General features: G+C 42.6%; 1 protein-coding gene and 1 long non-coding RNA gene across 2 annotated transcripts in view; one reads left to right on the top strand and one right to left on the bottom strand.

Moving 5' to 3' along the window:
* METTL16 (methyltransferase 16, RNA N6-adenosine) overlaps window positions 1–851 on the bottom strand; it is a 55,810-nt gene extending 54,959 nt beyond the window's left edge. The window contains exon 1 of the mRNA XM_059046725.2: window positions 697–851. The gene's annotated coding sequence lies outside the window, so the exon portion shown is untranslated. The remainder of the gene's footprint in view (window positions 1–696) is intronic.
* Window positions 852–931: 80 nt separating this feature from the next.
* On the top strand, window positions 932–14,592 carry LOC136793192 (uncharacterized). Its single transcript, XR_010838154.1, has 3 exons — window positions 932–996; window positions 1,179–1,415; window positions 14,471–14,592. It is a non-coding gene; the product is annotated as an uncharacterized lncRNA (long non-coding RNA).
* The last annotated feature ends 1,926 nt before the right edge of the window (window positions 14,593–16,518 follow it).

Below are 16,518 nucleotides of genomic sequence, written 5' to 3'. Positions count from 1 at the left end.
ACTCTTGATAACCCGTCCCCATCTTAAGTCTCTAAAAGGCTCAGGCCTAGGGCTGGACCTTTTTCTTCTGGTTACCCGAGTCAGTCCAGAAAGCCAAAGTAGTAGACCTTCACTTAAGCTTTTGCTTCGACTTTCTTTGATCTTTCCCATTTCCACGCTTCTGTTTCCTTGGTTTCTCCTGACCCTTAATAATCCTCTTCAACTAACATGTGTCTTAATATATAAGTCTGTAAAATAATCTAAATTCCGCTTTCAGAACTCTGAATTCCTTCTGCACAAACCCCTACCACTTCAATGCTAATCTCCGTTTTCTCTCGTCTCCTCCCCTCAAAAATCCGACTTTTTCCACTAGTTCGACCACTGCCAGTTCTCCATCTCTTCCACTCTTTCCACGCCCTCATATTACCCACTCAGACTATCTTCCCGCCTCAGTTTTGGATCTCTCTAAACCTCCTCCGCCCCGCCGGTCTTTCCTACTTCAGTACTAGTCGCCACTCTATCTGCCAACTTCTCCTACCCACCCCAACACACATATACCCCCGCACGCGCACGCACATGTACACACACACCATCTGGTTTCTCTCCCTAGACCCCGAAACCAACACCTCACAGGCCCAGAACAGGAGAATGTGGAACCTAGGTGATACACAGGTTGGGTGAACTCGCAACCCGCGTGAGAGATATTAAGTGACTCACCTCTGAGGTCTAAGTTCCTTCCAGACGACTAGTCTAGTGTGGGCCTCTACAACCCCAGAGTCTTAAGCCACCAGCGGCCCGAAGATCCTAAAAACGCAAATGTTACGCTGCCAGTGCGCCGCCATCTTGGGCCTCCATTCAGGCTCGTGATTGGACGAGCTATTCTCGCGCGACCTGCTGCAGATTCTGAAGAAGGAAGAAACTGTCGCGAGACCTGGACTTCGCGGCTCCTTCTGTCAGCGGGAGGGGGCCTGTTAGCAAGCAGAGTCCTTTGGGTTAGGACGCCTGGTTTTAAATCTGGTAGGGATATTGTTTTTTTAAAATGTAGATTAAAAAAATATGTAGCCTTCTGTGTCCCACTCCAGATTTACTAAATCACATTCTCTGGGTTTGGGCGAAGAATATAAGGATGGCTGCGCGGGGAAGGGGGGGAGGGGTGTTTTTGGATTACACGGCGGCAATTACCGTTTATTCTGCAACAGGTCTCTCGTGTGATGTCTCACTTGATCATCACAGATAAACCTGTGAGGTGAGGAAGGGTAGTCTCATTTACAGACAAAGAACTGGGGATCAGAAATATGAAGTCGTTTGTTCAATATCTTACATCCAGATGACATCAAATCCACGTATTTCCTCACCTGCCTCTTGAGCTGGAAGCAATGTTAAATGCTTTCCATCTTTCTTCTCAACTCGGTTATACTAATTTTTACTCTCCTCTGGTAAGTAGTGTGAATATTAGTTCCCCGTTGTACAATTGAGACCAAAAGGTAAATGACTTTCAAAAGGCATACAATAAGTAACAAAACTAGGGCTAAAGGCTGAACCTCTGGACCCCTACCTAGTACCTCTTTCCTTTAAAAAAGCTTCCCTATGTCCTAGCAATTAATGTGAAAGCTTCTGGCAAACTGTTGTAATACAGTTAAGAGATAGGGATGGAGACTTCAGCTTTATGCAGAACTGAGTGTACCAGTTGTCACTCCAGAAGAGGTGAGGAGGTATTTTAATTATCTGTTGTTTAACCACCACCCCAAATGTATAGCTTAAAACAACAACCATATTATTTGCTCGCTGTGAAATCTGGGCTGGGATTAAGCCCGCCATCCTGCTAGCCTTGCTGTAGGTCGTAGCATCAGCTGGGGGCTGGTTCCGCGGGAATGACTGGGCCTCTCTCTTCGTGTTGTCTCAAATTCTCTCCCTCTCCATGTGACCTTTCTACATAATTCTTCAGCAGAGAAGCCATATTTCTTACACGTTGGATTAGGACTCCCAAAACGACAAAAGTGGAAGTTGGTACGCTTTCTTAAGGCTTAGCCTCAGGACTGGTGCTTTCACCATATTCTGTTGGTTAAAGCAAGTCAAAGGGCCAGCCCAAATTCAAGAGTAGAGGCCTATGCCAAGGTACCTTCCAGTACTGGAAGGCATGGTTCACTGGGACCCCCAATAGAATACTACGGAAAGTTTTATGTCTTTAATTGGTAGTGTCTTTTTATTTTTACAGAATTTAGTGCTTACTTCTGGAAAGGTAAAAAGAGAAAATGGCCTTGAAGTTAAGGCTGGTAAAGTTGAAAGTGGATTGTATGTAAAATGCTGGTGAATTTCTGTTAGCTCCAAACAGCTCCATTTCCTCTGTGGGTCAAACCAGAGAGACCATAGCTCTACAGCCAGGGAATTTGGGCTTTAATCCTCCTCCTACCACTTTCTAACCTTTTGATTATGGGCAATTTACTTAAACTATTCAAGCCTTGCTTTGTTCAATATGCAAATCTCTCTCATAGGGTTGCTGTGAGAAGTAAATCAGATAATGTGTGTAAAACACTTAGTGTAGTTTCTGGCTCATAGTAAGCTATTATTATTATTATTCCTGATGACTTCTGTGGTCAGTTTCCATTTTTAGAAAATTATTTCATAAAGATAAAACATGTTCATTATAGAAAATTTGTAAGAAATTTAAATAATATAGGAAAATATGAAAGAGAAAGCAAAAATTATCTAACCTCTCACCCCCTAGAGTCAATCACCATCAAAGTTTGATAACCTTACTTCTAGACCTGTATATATTCATAAGGATATATAACTAAATAATTTTTGTAGTAATAGCATTATATATATATATATATATATATATATATATATATATATATATATACACACACACACGCAAAATGCAAGTCTTGGGGGTTCTCCTACTTCAGTTAATATAGTTCTATACCATTCTTTGTAATAAGTGCATAGTATTCCATTGCATGGATGTGCCACAGATTTTTTAAACTCATTTCCCTGTGGATGGACATAGGTTGGCCTGCTCCCAAAACTGTGGTATAATGATAAATACATCTCCTTAAAAAAATTTTTTTTACATAAAATGAAATTGTCTAGAGACTTCACAAAATAGATTAATAAGATATTCAACATCTGCCTCTTAGGGCTTATATCTCTGACGTACTGTCAAATCCCCAGGATTTAATCTGGTAGAAGTCTGTCCAACTTCCACACTCAGCAAGGACAGTATAGGTGTCCAATTAGTCAGTTACAAACTTTGCTTCTTGTTGCCTCTTTGTAGTAGGAAATTGATACTGCACATTCAGCAGGTAATGCTGCTAATTCTGATATGTTGCATAGCTCCTACCAGAGCTGCTTTTAGCATCAGCCACCTATTGTGCTGAACTCAACTCTTGAGGGCCTGGATTCCCACTTTGCTGAAGTTACTTATTTCAAAGACCATGTTGCTCTTCCCTGGTACTGTTCTGGCCAGGGCCAGGCAGTCAACATCCACAGGTCTGTCTAGCTTCATGTCTCAGGGAGCAATGATCGAGTATCAGTTCCTTCTAGCCCAGAAGATACTAGCCTCCTTATGTAAATTCATCCAGCTCCTGCTTAAGGACCAAGTTAATATATCAGATTTCTAATGGCTCCCTTAATTAAGTCACAAAAGCTACACCTTAATCTCAGAAAAATGACTATTTCTCAGCCTACATTTATATAACAGAGCTACTCAAGTGATGTTTACACTTAGGACACCATATTTTTCATTATTATAAATAACGCTGAATTCTTTCAAGAATCTGAAAAGTAAATTTCAAAATTTAATAGCTGGTGGAAGAGCTGGATCTGAATGTACATCTGACTACTTTCACTCCTGTTCCAGGTCCCACGTAACAAGACATTAATTAAAAAAATATAAATTCCAAATAGGAGTAAAAACCCAGAAGTAGTGCCATTGACAGACCAGAAAATTTGAAGACATTCTGAAAAAATAGGAAACAAATAGAAATAACAATATGCCAAGAGATTTTTATATGGAAAAATGCAGATGATTTTGAAATTTATCTGTAAAACAAAGTGTGCAAGGATAGCTAGTAATTATGTTTTCCCCTTGGAAAAAAATTAAGATGACATCACATATAAATCTTATATGGATAATAAACAGAACAAGTATTAAAAACCAATGAAATCAACTATAGAAGTGTTAGAAGAATATAGGAGAATGCTTTTATAAGCTTAGAATAGGGAGGGCCTTCTGAAGACACAAAACTCAAAAACCATAAAGGAAATATTTGCTAAATTTGATTATATAAAAATTTAAAACTTCAATATAATAAAAGATGCTACAATAATAGACAACAAACAGGGAGAAAATATTTGCAATAAATATAGCAGACAAAGTGTTAAAATCCAAGATATATTCTCAGAAAAATGACAAATCAACAAGAAAATAATTCAGTGTTAAAAGGAGCACTGGATATGAAGGAAATTCATAAAAGAGCATATATAGTTGATCAATGAACATATATGAAAAAATGCTCAAATGCATTCATAACCATAGAAAGGCATAGTAAAATAACTGTAATATATCATTTTTAATATATCAGATTAATAAAAATAAAAATATTAATAGTATCCAATAATGGCAAAGTGTGTTGGTTAGCTTTTGCTGTGTAACAAACCACCCTAAAACTTAATGGTTTTAAGAGTCTTATGCTCTACCGACTGAGCTAGCCGGGTGCTACTTAATGGTTTTAAACATCAGACATTATTACAGTTCTGTGCTGGACAGTTATTCTGGTCTGGGCTGGTTCAGCTGATGTCTGCAATTTGCTGGAGGTTGTGCTGGGGTTTGGATGGTCTAGGATGACCTTACTCACGTGGCTGGCAGTTGGCAGGCTGGTTGGTTTAGGGTAAGGGTCAGCAAAGAACTGCAGGTGGGCCAAGTCTGTTCCCACCTTATTATTCATATATTGTTTTATGGCTGCTTTCACAATACAACAGCAGAGTTGAATAGTTGCAACTGAGACCATATAGCATGCAAATCTAAAAATACATACTATATGGTCCTTTACAGAATCTGTTGGCCAACCCTGGTCTAGGGAACCTAATCTGGAGTATTTATCTCTACTTCACATTGTTTCTCACCCTCCAGTAGGATAGACTGGGTTTATCCACTTGGCAGCAACATTCCAAGAGAGTGAGAAAGTAAGCTATTGATAACAATAGCTCTTAAGGCCTAGGGCAACCCAATGCAAGGAGTGGGGAAATAGACTTCACCTGTGGATGAGGGGAACAGAAAAAATAAATTGCCTTTTTTGAAGGATCATGTGGCAATATATATTAAAATCTAAAATGTACAATCTTTGAATATCCGTGAGAGGAAGAAACTGATAACAGTGATTGCTTCTGGAGTGAAGAACTGATGATTGGGAGACAGGAACTGGAAGGAGACTTACTTTTCAATATGATTGATTTTGTACCTTTTGAATCTTATACTAAGGGTATACTGAAAAATAAATAAATGTGTACATATTCTTCTAACCAGCAATTCCATTTTTAAGTTATGTCCCAGAGAAATACATATTTACAGTGAGGTTGAGGTAGGTATAAAGATGTTCATTGTTAAAAAAAAAGAGAGATGTTCATTTTGCATTATTTATAAAATAGAAAAAAAGAGGAACAATGTAAATACTCCTCAGTACAGGAATGAGCAAATAAGTTATGGTACATCTGTATTATGAAATGCTATGTAGGTGTTAAAAATAAATAAATGCTATGTAGGTGTTAAGAATAAATAAATATCTGCTGGCATGGAAAATCTCCAAGATACAGAATAAGGTAAAAGGAAATTGTGAGACAGTAGTTTCAGTTTGAAACCATTTATATAAAGCAAAAACACATATTATTTAGATTTTCTTTATATAGATAAAATAATAGTTTTTCTATTATATAGATTTTCTTTCCAATGTGGATGCTTTTTATTTATTTTTTATTTTTCTTGCCTAATGGTTCTAGCTAGAACTTCCAATATGATGTTGAATAGAAGTGGCAAAAGCAAGCATCCTTGTCTTGTTGCTGATCTTAAGCAAAAACACATATTTCAATATGAAAATGTAAACATGTAAATGTAGCCATAGGACAAGATCTGAAGGGAAAAACCCTAAACTGATAACAGTGGCTACTTTGGGGAAACTGAGTTGGAATGATAGAGGTAGGGTGTGAGAGTTTAAATTTTTTTCTGCATTAAGTGTTTAACAATGATAATGAATCGATATACATTTGTATAATTTAAAAATAGATTCTAAATAATAAAAATAACCTGAAAAGAAGACAAAATCAGGCTTGTCAAAAAAACCACATCCTGAAAGCTCATGCAGGAAAAGACAGTTTGGAGGGGAAGCAAAGTTGGATAATATGGGGCTTCCCTGGTGGCACTGTGGTTGGGAATCTGCCTGCTGGGACACGGGTTCGAGCCCTGGCCTGGGAGGATCCCACATGCTGCGGAGCAGCTGGGCCCGTGTGCCACAGCTACTGAGCCTGAGCTTTGGAGCCCACGAACCACAACTGCTGAGCCCATGTGCCACAACTACTGAAGCCTGATCTCCTGGAGCCTGTGCTCTGCAGCAGGAGAGGCCGTGATAGTGAGAGGCCTGTGTACCACAAAGAAGAGTAGCCCGTGCTCGCCCCAGCTAGAGAGGGCCAGAGCACAGCAACAAAGACCCAACAGCCAAAACAAACAAATAAATAAATAAATTTTTTTAATAAAGTTGGATAATATGAGATAAGAGATTTAGAAGCTATATCCGGAAGCTCCAACTCTGTTTAGTAGGAGTTCCAGAAGGTGATAACAGAGAGAATAAAAGAATAATGGAAGAAAATGTCCTAAATCTGAGAAAGATACAAGCCTTCATATTGAAAGAGTTTACTGTGTACCAAACTGAATGAATTTTAAAAGGCCACACCAGGGAATTCCCTGGCAGTCCAGTGGTTAGGACTCAGTGCTTTCACTGCCGTGACCCTGGGTTCAATCCCTGGTCGGGGGAACTAAGATGCCGCAAGCCACGCGGTGCAGCCAAAATAAAAATTAAAAAAAAAAAAAAAGCTACACCAAGTGAAGTTGTTAGGGTAGATCCTAATCCAATGTGACTGGTGTCCTTATAAGGCAAGGAGATTAGGTCACAGGTAATGCAGACAGAGGGACCATGAAAGGACACAGAAAGAACGCCATCTGTGAGCAAAAGAAAGAGGCCTCAGAAGAAACCAAAACTGTTGACAGCTTGATCTTGGACTTCTAGCCTTCAGAAGTGTGAAAAAATAAATCTCTGTCGTTTAAGCCACGTAGTCAATGGTTTTTGTTTTTTTTTTTTGCGCTACGCGGGTCTCTCACTGTTATGGCCTCTCCTGTTGCGGAGCACAGGCTCCAGACGCGCAGGCTCAGCGGCCATGGCTCACGGGCCCAGCCGCTCTGCGGCATGTGGGATCTTCCCAGTCCGGGGCACGAACCCGTGTCCCCTGCATTAGCAGGTAGACTCTCAACCACTGCACCACCAGGGAAGCCCAATGGTATTTTTTTATGGCAGCCTTAGCAAACGAATAGAGCCTCCTTCATTATGTTTATTCATAAGTATTTTATTCTCTTTGATACTATTGTAAATGGAGGGGTTTTTTAAAATTGTTTTTTAAAATTAATTTATTTATTTGGCTACCTTAGGTCTTAGTTGCGGTATGCTGGATCTTTCATTGTGGCGAGCGGACTCTTCATTGCCCTGGGCGGGCTTCTCTCTATTTGTGGCGGGTGGGCTACAGAGTGCCCGGGCTCAGAAGTTGCAGCGCGTGGGCTTAGTTGCCCCATGGCATGTGGGATCTTAGTTCCCTGACCAGGGATCGAATCCAAGTCCCCTGCATTGGAGGGCGGATTCTTAACCACTGGACCACCACGGAAGTCTCTGGAGTTTTTTTCTAAATTTCCTTTTTGGATTGTTCATTGTTAGTCTCTAGAAATGCAACTGATTTTCGTGGATTGATTTTGCATCCTGTAACTGCTGAATTTTTTAGTTTTAAACAGGTTTTTTTGTGGGTTTGTGTGTGTGTATGTGTGTTTTGTGGATTCTTTAGGGTTTTCTACGTATACGATCATGTCATCTGTGAACAGAGATCATTTTACATTTTCTTTCCAATGTGGATGCTTTTTATTTATTTTTCTTGCCTAATGGTTCTAGCTAGAACTTCCAATATGATGTTGAATAGAAGTGGCAAAAGCAAGCATCCTTGTCTTGTTGCTAATCTTAAAGAAAAAGCTTTTGGTCTTTCACCACTGAAAATGACATTAGCTGTGGGTTTTTCATATATAGCCTTTATTATGTTGAGGTAATTTGCTTCTGTTCCTAGTATGTTGAATGTTTTTATCAAGAAATTGTGCTAAACCCTGTCAAATGCTTTTTCCTCATCAATTGAGAAGATCATGCGGTTGTTTTCCCTTCATTCTGTTAATGTGGAGTATTATTTGCTTGACTTTTGTATGTTAAACCATCCTTGCATTCCAAGAATAGACCCACTTGGTCATTGTGTATAATCTTTTTAATATACTATTGAATTCAGTTTGCTAGTATTTTGTTGAAGATTTTTACATCAGTGTTCACAAGGGATCTGTACTTTTCTTTTACTATGGTATCTTTGTCTTGTTGTGGTATTAGGGTAATGCTGGCCTCATAGAATGAGTTTGGAAGTATTCCCTCCCCTTCAATTTTTTGGAAGAGCTGGAAGAGGATTGGTGTTAATTTTTCTTTAAATATTCACAATTGCTTTTCTTTTGGCCATGCGGTGCCGCATGTGGGATCGTAGTTCCCCGATCAGGTATTGGACCCATGCCCACTGCAGTGGAAGTGCAGAGTTTTCACCACTGGGCCGATGGGGAAGTCTATGCAATTGCTGTCATTAATCTATCTAGAATTTACTGTGGTATGGATCTTTTCCAAATGGCTAGCTGGATGTTATGTATCTAACCACACACATAAAAATTTTTGTGTGTGTGGTTAAATACACATAACATAAAATTTACCATCTTAAGTATTTTAAGTGTACAGTTTAGTAGTGTTAACATTGAGCATTGTTGTGAAGCAGATCTTTGGAACTTTTTCAACTTACAAAATGAAAATCCTATATCCATTAAACAGCATCTCCTTTTCCCCTCCCCCAGGCCCTGGTAACCACTGTTCTACTTTCTGTTTCTATGAATTTGACTATTTCAGATAGCTTATATACGTGGAATCATACAGTATATCTTTTTGTGACTTAATTCACAATATTTCATCTGAATACAATTTTTAACTCACTGATTTGAATTGTCCTCTTGGACAATTATGTAGTTCCCACATATGCTTGGGCTTACTTCTAGACTTGTCACGTTGATCTGTCTGCCTATTTCTACACATGTACACATTTGTTTTTATTATTGTAGCTTTCCGTTGCCTGACTCTTCTCACATGTTTATGCTTCCAACTAAACTCCAGAACCATTTTATTAAGTTTTATACAAAAATCCTTTTGGGATTTTTTTTTATTGGTATTACATTAAATAGATAGATCAATTTTGAGAGGATTGGCATCTCTACAATATTAACTCTTCCATTTATATTTAATAAGACTTCACCTCAGCATACAAGAAATTCACAACAGGGCTTCCCTGGTGGCGCAGTGGTTGAGAGTCCGCCTGCCGATGCAGGAGACACGGGTTCGTGCCCTGGTCCGGGAAGATCCCACATGCCGCGGAGCAACTAAGCCCGTGAGCCATGGCCGCTGGGCCTGCGCGTCCGGAGCCTGTGCTCCGCAACGGGAGAGGCCACAACAGTGAGAGGCCCGCATACCGAAAAAAAAAAAAAAAAAAAAAAAGAAATTCACAACAGAGTCCCACTCTTCCTTTTCCTCCCATGTCTACCCACCATCCAGCTGAATTCACTATGACCTGGTCCCTGAACACACTTCATGTTCTTTTCTTCCTTTCTTTTGCTCAAGCTGAAATGTCCTCCCTCTTCCTGAAATGTCCTCCTCTTCTCCTTCCCACAATTTCTGCTGGTCCATATCCTACACATACTTTATATCCCATCGCAGATTGCCCCTTTATCCTGATTCCTCCATGCAGATGTGACTTCTCCCTCCTTTTAAACTCCAAAGTACTTGGTTTGTCACTTTATGAAGTGCTCACCTCAGTTTTCCCCGTTATAGCTATTTGTGTGTTTCTCTTACTGGTCCACACTTAACAACAATTTTGTTTATGTTTTTTTCTCTGGTTGAGAGAGTTTTTTTCTCTCTTTTTTATTTTTATTTTTTATTGAAGTACAGTTGATATACAATGTTGTGCTAGTTTCAAATGTACAGCAAAGTGATTCAGTTATACATACATCTATATATATATTCTTTTTCAGATTCTTCTACCTTACAGTTTATTACAGAACATCGAGTACAGTTCTCTGTGCTATACAGTAGGTCCTTGTGGATTATAAACTTTACATATAGTAGTGTGTATATGTTAATCCCAAACTCCTAGTTTATCCCTCCCTCTTCTTTCCCCCTTGGTAACCCTAAGTTTGTTTTCTATGTCTGTGGGTCTAATTTGTTTTGTATATAAGTTCATTTGTATCTTTTATTATTATTATTATTATTGGCCGCAATGCAAGACTTGCAGGATTTTGGTTCCCCCACCAGGGATTGAACCCAGGCCCCCCGCAGTGGAAATACAGAGTCCTAACCACTGGACCGCTTCCCCATATCTTTTTTTTTTTTAACAACAATTTTGAATTAGAGCAACAGGTCTGAACGAGGAGTGCACATCAGAATCCAGGGAAAGCTTTTGTAAAACTCCACATGCTTTGATCCCACTCCAGGAAATTCTAACCCAGTAGGTCTGAGGTGGGGTTCTGATATCAGTATTTTGCATAGGTATTCTTAAAAATCTCCACAGGTATACTGTGTACATCTGGTTGAGAATCGCTGTTTTTTAGATAAACCTCATGAACTCCTGAATATCCTATATATATAAAGCTAATGTCCTACCAAGTTTTGGCTCCCCGAGTGCAAGTCCTGTGTCTCATTCATCGGCCTGCACTCCTCCCCAAGTACACAGCCCCGTAAAGGGTTGGCATTGAATCAAACTTGGACTGGTATTAAACAACATTGCTCTCTCTATTTCAATACCTTTACCAACATTTCACCCGCTATTGACTATAATCACCAGTCCAGGGCACTCCCTTTGCACCCTGTAGCCCTGAATACTGCAGCGGGAAAAAGGAAAAGCAGGAGAAATGCCAGCCCTCCTGCCATCAGTAGCTACAAGCCTGGTGCAGGAGTTCCAGGAAGGCTGGCCTCAGAAAGCAGGCAGGGCTGGGTTCTACAGGTTCTAGCTCTGAACCTGTTTTCTCACCGGTGAAATGAGAACAGCATTAGCCACATCTACTTCCCAAGGATAGTGTGAGGCTCAGAAGAGGGAAGAGCAATGAGCGTGTTCTGACATTGTCCACCAACACGTTCACAGAGGGACTGTAGTAAATATTAGTATTCCTGAGCCAGCCTCCGCTCCCCCCCCCCCCCGCCCCGTCCCTCCACTTCAGCTTCTAGAGGCCCAGGGGTGCGATCTGGGTCCCAAGAAAGGCAGTTCAGTCACACAACCATTCATTATGTATTCACCCACCATCTACCGAGAGGCTACCATGTGCCAGGCACTGGGGATGTAGAGATAAAAGACCAGCCCTGCTCTCAAGGAGCCCAGAGGTCTCTGCTGGAGCCCAGTAGAGGGACACAGTTTGGATCCTGTGTCCACTGTTTAAAACGAAATAAAAGCAACTTCGAAAACAAGCTCAGAGTAGTGGAGGATACAAAGTGAGTAACCACAGCCCTGTGAACAGGGAGGGTTAGCGCGGAGCCCAGAATGTGGGCTGTAAGGGGAAGGGCGCAGAGCACGGTCAAGGGCGTTTCGTGGGGGCGGCGCCGGGCGGATTCCGACGCCCCTTTGGTTCCCGCGACCCCCTAGCCCACCCCCGCCTTCCTTCAGGTCCCAGGTTCCTAAGGCCCCCCCGCCTCCCACGCCCCCGGGTCCCTGCACCCTTCGCCCCCGCGCCCTCCCATCCCCTGATTCCCGCCCCCTCAGTCCCTGGTCGTTTCGGTCCCCGCCTCCCTCGGGCCCTTCAGGGCGGCCTTCCTCGCCGGCATCTCCGCGCTGCTCCGGGCGCGGGCTGCTGCTTCTCCCCGGGCCGGGATCCGGCTGAAGCCGCAGACCACTGCCCCGACTCTCAGCACCGCGCCGGCCTCCTCCCTGCAGCTGGGACGTGGCCGCGGCCGCCCGCATCCCTGGTCCCCGGCTCATCTCTTCCTGGGACGGGGCCGGGGCCACAGGCGAGGTGGGTAGGGAGCCGAGCTCACGCGCGGAAGGGCCTTAGAACCTGCAACCGAGTGAGCGCTCAAAGAAGATGCGTTAATAATGCTTTTCCCTGAAATCCTCTCCTACCCGCTCTGCTTCATTAGGCTTAATAATATCGCTCAGTCTGGGAGCTGGAGGGGCGTTCCCAAACATCCGTGTTCAGGGGGTTGTCCAATACTAATATTAAACGGCTGATCTAAGTGTTTATTATGGGCCAGGCACTGTGCCTGGGGCTTCAAAGACGTTCTCTCCTCTAATCTTCACAACCACCGGATAAGATGGGGACTGTTATTGCCCTAGTGATGAAGAAACTAAGACTTCGATTAAGAATTCTTCAGAAGGTCCTGCAGTAAGTTAGTGGTGGAACCAGAGCTCGAACCCCAACTGTCTGGCTCTCAGACATCTATTTACCTCTACCATGTGCTGTCCTCCCCAGCACCTCTGCAGGGCTTGTGAGCAAGGGTCTTGGAGCAAAGTGGATTTTAGGTCCCGGAAGAGTGGAAGGAAAACATGCACATTGGGTTGTATTTTTAAATACTTTCAACTCAAAACACATCTCTTTTAATTGTTTAAGGCAGTTCGAATTGTGTGTTCTAACTGAATGTATCCTTATTGAAGTAGAATTTACATAACAAAAGCTATTTGACCTTTTTAAAGTATGCAGTTCAGTTTTTAGCATATTCACAATGTTGTGCAGCCATTACCAGAACATTTTCATCACCCCCATAAGAAACCCCATACCCCTTAAGCAGACACTCCTCATCTCCCTCTCTCCCTTCCCCCAGGCAACCACTAATCTACTTTCTGTCTCTATGGATTTGCCTATTCTGGACATTTCATATAAATGGAATCATACAATATGTGACCTTTTGTGTTGGATACCTTTCACAGGGTAATGTTTGCAAGGTTTATCCATGCTGTAGCAGGTATCAATACTTCTTTCCTTTTTATGGCTGAATAATATTCCAGTATATGGATATACCACATTTTACTTATCCATTCATCAGCTGATGGACATTTGGATTGTTTCCATGTTTTGGCTATTGTGAGTAGTACTGAACTGTTCCTGTACAAGTTTTTGTTTTTGTTTTTTTTTGGTGGTACGCGGGCCTCTCACTGCTGTGGCCTCTCCCGTTGCGGAGCACAGGCTCCAGACGCACAGGCTCAGCGGCCATGGCTCACGGGCCCAGCCGCTCCACGGCATGAGGGATCTTCCCGGACTGGGGCACAAACCCGTGTCTCCTGCATCGGCAGGCGGACTCTCAACCACTGCGCCACCAGGGAAGCCCCTAGAGCTTTTAATGTTTTGACCAAGCTATTTAAAAGTCACAGAACAGTTATACTTTTTCTCATTGATTTTTTTTCTCATTGATTATTAAGATTGTTATGCATGGGTTTCAGCTTGCACAGTATTTTTCTTTAATTTTTAATATTTAGAATTTATTTTTGGCTGCGTTGGGTCTGTTGTTGCGTGGGCTTTCTCTAGCTGCGGCGAGCAGGGGCTACTCTTCCTTGCAGTGCGTGGGCTTCTCACTGCAGTGGCTTCACCTGTTGCGGAGCACGGGTTCTAGGCGTGCAGGCTTCAGTAGTTGTGGCTTGAGGGCGCTACAGTACAGACTCAATAGTTGTGGTGCACGGGCTTAGTTGCTCCGTGACACGTGGGATCTTCCTGGACCAGGGCTCGAACCCGTGTCCCCTGCATTGGCAGGCAGATTCTTAACCACTGCACCACCAGGGAAGTCCCAGGACATACATTTTTATATCCTACTTTTTCTCTTAACATCATATCATAAACATCTTTTTTTTCATAAACATCTTTATATTATTGTACAGTATTTGTCAACATTAAATGATTGCATAACACTTCAATTGTTCCCCTTTTATTGGATACTCCAGGTTTTGCAATTTTTCACTATTGTAAAAAAAGGAGATTCAAATTTCACAGTTGCATGACCTCAAATGCAGAAAAATATAACTTTTTATTTTCCTATAATTGAACTAAATTTCTTTCTTAAGCCCCAGGTCTCTAGAACAAAAAACATAATCAATAATCACTTCTAGGTAAACTCAGTCATAATCAGAATCTTTCTGCTCTTTCTAGCTCTTCACCTCTCTGTTTCTGAGGGAGTTATACAAATGTCACCAAGGAGTAAATGGGGAAGGGACAACCTCTCCTTGACCTTCATCTGCTTTGTCCCATGATGGCCTCCTATTCCAGTGTAACAGGTGAGTCATCCCTGTCTGGCTCATAGAAAGGGGGCAGGGGTGGTGGTGTGTCAGTGGGAGTTGGGAAGGGTTCCCCTTCTATCCTGACAACCTGCTGATGTGCAGCCACATCCTATCTTTCCATGTGGCCTCTCCGAACCCAGACAGGAGTCCCCACCTCCTACCCCTACCAGGAGTAGGGTGTAGAAGCTGGGAGAAGCTGTTTCTGGTCCCAAGCCTAGACATGCAAAGCTGTCATTTCTACTCCATAGTGTCTTCACATAATGGTGGGAGATTTGCCTATAAAGCTTATTTGTTGCCTGCCTAAGCCTTGCCTAGGAATCAATAGAGGGGGTTTACTGAACTTCAGATGGGGTCAGATACACAGTTCCTGCTGTTTTGTTTCCTCTTCAAACTCTCCACCTGTCCTCCCTCTCTAATAAGGTCTTTTTTTAAATAATAAATTTATTTATTTATCTATTTATTTTTGGCTGCGTTGGGTCTTCATTGCTGCGTGTGGGCTTTCTCTAGTTGTGGCCAGCGGGGGCTACCCTTCCTTGTGGTGTGTGGGCTTCTCATTGCGGTGGCTTCTCTTGTTGTGGAGCACGGGCTCTAGGCATGCAGCCTTCAGTAGTTGTGGCACACGGGCTCTGTAGTTGTGGCGCACAGGCTTAGTTGCTCTGTGGCATGTGGGACCAGGGCTTGAACCTGTGTCCCCTGCATGGGCAGGTGGATTCTTAATCACTGTGCCACCAGAGAAGTCCCTAAAAGTCTAATTTTTTTGGGGGGGGGGGCTGCACCACACGGCATGAACGATCTTAGTTCCCGGACCAGGGATTGAACCTGGGCCCACGGCAGTGAAAGTGCTGAGTCCTAACCACTGGACCACCAGAGAATTCCCCAAAGCCAACATTTTGTTGACTCTTTTTCTCTAGGTGCCCTCAAGTCTCACAACCCCAAAGGAGGGATGGTGGTCTTAGACTAAATGGGATTTTGAGGAAGGGAAAGAACATACCAGTTATCATCTTAAATTATTATCCTGCCTCATGATAATGCTGCAAGAATATTTGGGTACATATCACTGGTGACCTTTGACAGACGGGGTGGGGCAGGTGTGTATGAACCAAGGCCTGATGTCATTAAGGAAGGTGAGGGGAGGTTCTGGAGGCTGAGGGTAGAGAAAGAGGTATAAGCAGGTGGTCCACCCTTGGCACAATGGTGGCACCATCCAAGGAACTAGGAGTAACTACCTGCCCCTCCTCCCTCAGTGAGCAAAGATGGGGAGAAGGCTTTGACACACTTAAGGTTGCCCTTTCCAGTCCACAGGGACAAGGATGATTGCCCCAAACAACTACTTTATTCAGACAGCCCCTGCTCCCCACAATCTGTCATTCACCTATCAATCAATCTGTCTACATAAGTACTTTATGTGTATGTGATTTAGATATTTTCTTTAAACATTTTCTCAGAAGTGAAATTATGGGGTCAAAGGATAAAACTTGTGTAATTCTGATGTTAAAGAATTCATGGTCTTAATACAAAAAGTGCAAAGCTGTTAACTCAAAGGTGATCAAGCATGGGGACTCCCCTGGTGGTCCAGTGGTTAAGACTCCGTGCTCCCAAAGCAGGGGGCCCAGGTTCGATCCCTGGTCAGGGAACTGGACCCCCACATGCCACAAGTAAAAGGGCCCACGTGCCGCGAATAAAAGGGCCCGCGTGCCGCAACTAAAGACCCCGCACGAGGCAACGAAGATTCCAAGTGCCACAGCGGGTCGTGCAGCCAAATAAATAAATAAATAAATAAATCCTGGCCCTCCCCAAAAAAGGTGATCAAGCGTCGGACACTGGTGGTAAAGAAATTTGTCAACACGTCAATATGTATAGCACACTTTGACCTAGCACCTCCACTTTTGGGAATTTACCTGAAGGAAATAATTGGACAGA

This window comes from Kogia breviceps, chromosome 19, assembly GCF_026419965.1.
Source record: "Kogia breviceps isolate mKogBre1 chromosome 19, mKogBre1 haplotype 1, whole genome shotgun sequence".
In the NCBI taxonomy this organism is placed as follows: domain Eukaryota; kingdom Metazoa; phylum Chordata; class Mammalia; order Artiodactyla; family Physeteridae; genus Kogia; species Kogia breviceps.
The sequence above is the reverse complement of the archived record's forward strand: the minus strand, read 5'-3'. Positions and strand labels throughout refer to the sequence as shown.